Source organism: Pinus tabuliformis, chromosome X (assembly GCF_031772625.1).
Source record: "Pinus tabuliformis cultivar Carrire ecotype Pingquan chromosome X, CPIR1, whole genome shotgun sequence".
Classification (NCBI taxonomy): domain Eukaryota; kingdom Viridiplantae; phylum Streptophyta; class Pinopsida; order Pinales; family Pinaceae; genus Pinus; species Pinus tabuliformis.
Window position 1 is genome coordinate 1217577407 of NC_142308.1, and position 5521 is coordinate 1217582927.

The window sequence follows — 5521 nt, forward strand, 5'->3', positions numbered from 1 at the left end:
AGGAATTTGAACTCCACCATCGCCCCTCATCTGCCTCAGCCCACCTCAGAGTTGCAAGAGGAAGAGCCTTCTCCCACCTCAAAGCTGCAAGAGGAAGAGACTTTGCCCACCTCTGACCTGCAAGAGGGATATCCTCTGCCAATGTGACATGACTTGAGGGAAAGCCAGCTCAAGGACCTGAGGAAGAGGAGATCAAGAGGATGAAATGTCTTTGATAAGCGTTGGATAATCAAGCCCCACCTTTGAGCTATTTCATATGTTTTCTTTTACATTCTACTACAGTAGAAAATTGAAATTTTTTACTTATTGCAAACACATAATATCTAACATTAATAAAATTACGAATGAATGAATAGGGCTCAAGGTATAAAACTACACTATACTCAGGGTATAATATGATATAACAACAACCTTTTTAACCTTTACCTAGACATAACTGAAACCTCTGGAAAACACCTCTTTCACCTCAATGAAAGAACTTTGATCCAACTATGTGAGGAGGCTCGGATTTTTCTGGAAAAAAAGTGTGGTATAGTCCCAACCATAGACATAAACACCCATCGAACATTGTATTTTCTTCCAGGGTCTTTCAAACACTGAAGAGTCACTTGTTGTGGATGCTTCTAGTGGCTCGACTTCCCCACCCTGGGTATGTACTATAGCTCTATCATTTGAAACCCTCATAGTATTAGGACTAGCATGTCCTACTAACTTGAACAACTAATTGTATATAGGCTTCACTTGTACCATAAGGCAGGGGGGAATTTAGAAGTTTCTATTGTAGATTTGTACAGTTATGTAACATTCGTCCAAGAAACTCATCATACTTCCAATGACAATTGCTAGTTATAGTGTACACTATTATTGGTGGTAGTACTGAATTGAAATAGGTTTTTCTTTGTAGTGAAAGGATATTAATCCTTGCTAGAGGATTTCATGAAGGAAACATATTGATATAACAATATTATGCTTTTTAATTGTGGTATGAAGCCAAATTTGTTTTTGCATTAGATTAAATTTTGACATACTTCAGTTCGTGTAAATATGATAATTTTGATCAGCATAGATGCTAAGAATTAGTTCTTCATTTTTAACTTGCTTGCTACTTATTTGCTTTTCCTGAGAGGCTTGTTTCTCTTTATAATGAAAATTTGCATGGAGTTTAGAAATTGTTAGTTACAGTATATTTTGAGTGCCATTGAAATAAAGTTCCAACTAATGAAAATTTGGATGGAGTTTAAAAACTGTTAGTTACAGTGTGTTTTGAGAACCAAGGAAATAAATAGGTTTTTGAGGGATAAATTAGGTCTCTTCTAGGATGATCTATCCTTTTGGTAGCTTCTAGACCACTATTTTTACATAAAATATATTTCCTTTCTTTGATACATGAGCCGTTCAAGGGAATTTACATCCTGGCCTTGACTTTAATTCTTCTTCGCAACCTAAGAACACTCAATGGGTTCTTTGACCTAGGACAAGTAACCAATGGGCAAGAAATCCATTTCATAATAATATAATTTTCTTTTTACAAATAAATATTTTCTTTTCTTTCTTTTGAGAAGTACAATAATTACATCTAGTCATGACATCATTATAATTATGAAGACCGACACTAGTTACTTTTTCAACAAATCTTACTTCAAACCCTAATAATGTTCTTTTGCAATAACCTTGAAAAATTCCTCAAAATTATAATTCAACCAAATTATAAAATAACTTATAGTGATGATAATTTTATTTAATAGAGCACGTGGGGAGGTTAAAGGGAGGAGTATGCAAAGCAGACTTGTCTCCTATCAATGCTACGTCAATGTAACCTACTTTTTAGGATGAATTATTTTTCAATATTTCCTATATGAATATTAGTCGTGCTAGCTTACCAAGATCTCCAACGAGTCAACAAGGTTGACCTTACCAAGAATGTAACTTCTCTAAATTTTGGCTCCACCAATTAGGTCTGCAACTTCAGCTTCCAAAAGTGAACCTGCAGTAACCCAATAATCATAGAAACTCGCACGAGTGGGCAAATAATAGTAGGAGATCAAACTTATTTCTTTTGCTGAGATTCTTCTTTTCTTCACTACGGTGATTTCTTTTCTTCTAGCCTCCTCACACTACTTTTCTATCGCAGATCAAATGACAAGATGTGTGTCATTAGAGGAGGTCGATGTCCTCTTATTTATAGTCTTCACAAGGGCTAGAGTGGGCCTCTCTAGGCCTACTTTATCATGGATGACCAACTTGTTCATGGGGTCTTTCTAGAATTTTCTAAAAGTCAAAATAATATCTTTTTTCTTGATACAAGAGCCCATTTGGGTTTATTACATCATGACATAAACTTTGACTCAAGACAGAAACCCTAGAGCACTCAATGGGTGCTTAGACTTGGGAATCAAAATACTTTGAGCATGAAACGATGCTTTAGTAAATAAATTTTCTTTTTCTTTTGATAAGTACATAAGAGATACATCATCTCATGAGCCAAATACAATTATGAAGACCAATACTAGTTACAACTTTCAATAGGAACTTCACATGTTACAAAGCTTCAATGTCTTCTGGGGCATATTGCTCCTCAACTAAACTCGTCTCTCCTTATTTTGTACTTCACATTTCTTCTTATCCATATAATTTCTCTAAAATGAAGTGCATGTGTGATGTCTCTCAAAGGAGGTCAAATGTCTACCTTTTATAGCCTTCCAAGGGCTCTTTAAGCCCAATGGGAGGCGAACTTCAACTAACTAGCTTACTTATTCTTGGAAGCACTATAAATATTTTTCCAAAATACAAAATGATTATCGTTATTTGATATAAGTTCCCAAATGGGTCCTTACATAATGGAAATGAACTTTTGACTCAAGACAATCCTATAGGCATGCAATGGATGCCTAACATATTAACCAAAGACTCAAGCATGAAACCCATGCTTTATAAAATTTTATTTTTACAATTTTCTTTCTTCTTTTGATTAATATATAATAATTACATCATGACATGAGACAAATGAAAATTATGAAGACCGAAACTAGTTACATTTCCCAATAGATATGAGCATGTTGATTCAACTAAGCCATAGGAGCAACACCAATTATGTTTCCATTTTGAGTTTCTCGCTCATTTTGGGACAAAGTTTCATTTGATACACGATGAAAACAAGAGAAATGTGGTTCATAATATATTTTCATGATGATATTGTCTAGTCCTCTAAGTGAAGTGAAACGATATCTCTAAGGGAAGCGAAACAAGATCTCTTCAAGTTGATGTATCTTCTAGCCCTTCATGGTCACTAAGGCAACCTGTAACACCTCCTATAATTTTGGACCTAAGGAAACCCTATAAACCCTAGGGTATTCACACGTGTGAACATTATAATACAAATTAAAAAAAATCGAAATCTTGACGTGTCTCTCAATAGGTCAAAGATCCATCTTTATATAGCCTTTCCAAGAGGCTCCATTAGCCCTCTCTAGGCCGACTTTTCCTTGGCTATCCGACTTCGCCTTGGGATTCTTCTAGAAATTTCTAATTTCAAAATATTTTTTCTTTTCTTGATACAAATTCTTGAAAGGGTCTTTTATAATATGACAAGGACTCTTGAATCATGAAAAACCCTAGGAGCATTCAATGGATGCTTGACCTAATGAAAAATTCACTTGAGCATGAAACCTGTGCTTTAAAAAAATCATTTTCTTTCTTCTTTTGATAGATACAAAATAATTACATCATGCCATGAGTCAAATGACAATTATGAAGATAAAAACTAATTAAATTCTTTAACATATAGAAGTATGTGGGTAATTTTTTGTAATGGAATTTTAAATGATATCAGATTATGTTGAGTTCTCAAGTTATCAAGTGAGTTCATTGGTTAGGATGAATAGGTTCTCATGTTCTCAATTTTTTAAATATTAGCTAAATATTTTAAATGCAAAGAACTTCCTTATGACTCACTTGTACTAATATAATGTTCTTGTGGTTTCATTAATATGTTTCTCAACATCTCTTATGACACTCGCTAACAATTTCTCTCATTTGATGGAGTGGTATAGGAAATTCAACCAAATAGGTATTTTTCATATCTATCTTTGTTGATTGATGAAATTTTAGGTAGGATAGAAGAAATTGACCAAACATTTACTACATCATCTAGTAGGTGAAGTTCAAATACAGGTGAAAAGATTAGAAGAAAAATCCATATACGCATGGAAATTTTTCGCGTGAAAGGGGGGCCATGTTCTTATGATAATGAGAGCATAGATGACATCGAGGTACCCTTGGGTTACAAACATATATTGAAAAAATGGCCACCCAAGGATCTTCCTGAAACAAACACTGATTTTTTTGTCAATAAAATTATATACCGCATTCCCCATTTCCATTACATGATTTTGGGTTATTTTCCATTGATGGCATATAGGTATGGTACGGAGGATTAATTGAATGGATGGAGTATGTCAGACCCTGATACAAATACAATTATTGGATACAGCTAGTCCAATATACCAAAAATATGCGAAGATGTGTAGTGGCCACAAATTATATACAACTAAAAGACAATGATGAAAGTAAAGGCACAACTATGTATATTGATGGAAGGCCAAAAGAAGCAGGGAATTTTGCGGGGTTTATAAATAGTACAAAATCTATCACCACAAATAAGCAACCTAATTGTATATTCAATGGACATGAAGGAAACCCTGTATTCGTACATGCCATTAAATCAATAGCTATTGGGGAAGAGTTGCTCATTGATTACGATTTGAATAGAATAAATACAAATATTGCTATTATGGCGGCGACATGTATTCAATTTTACCCAACTTGTAAGCAATGTCTATTGTATGTTATGATTTTCATTTACTATGTGAAGTTTCTATATAAATTTAGACATATGTTAATAGTTGGTTTCTTATTAATATAATGATGATTAACTGTGGATGAATTGAAAATTACACTTATTTGATAAACATGGTGATAAGGGGAAGGCACCACCCTTAGAGAAGTCCACAAATGCTCGTGTGGAAGATTTTACCGATGATGCAATTTTTATGTCCGTCGATCCAATGTAATAAATAAGGAAGCTTAAAATCAAAGAAAACAAGAAACTTAATTCTTTAGTTCTGATGGAGCCTCAGACATATATGAGATAAAAGGAGAAATCAAAACCTTGTTGCAACAATTTCATTGGTATGGGGTGAGCAACTCATTTAATTATCCCATTTATTTGTTTATGATTTAGTTATCTCATAATTTAGAAAAAAAACTCTTTATTTTACGATCTTTTGGCAGAGTATGATCCTCATGCTATGACTATGGGTCGGTTCAGCATTGGTAGTAGTGCCAATGCTCCACCTGTGAGTGAGTCACCACTCAATAAGATCAGTACAACCAATCAACCACCCATAGTGGGATTTGTGCCCCCTAAACAATGTACGTCAGGATCTACACATGATGTTGTGGATGCAGAGCATGATACGATTGCATAATTTGAAATGAGATTTCTTGGATCTTCTCGTGTTAC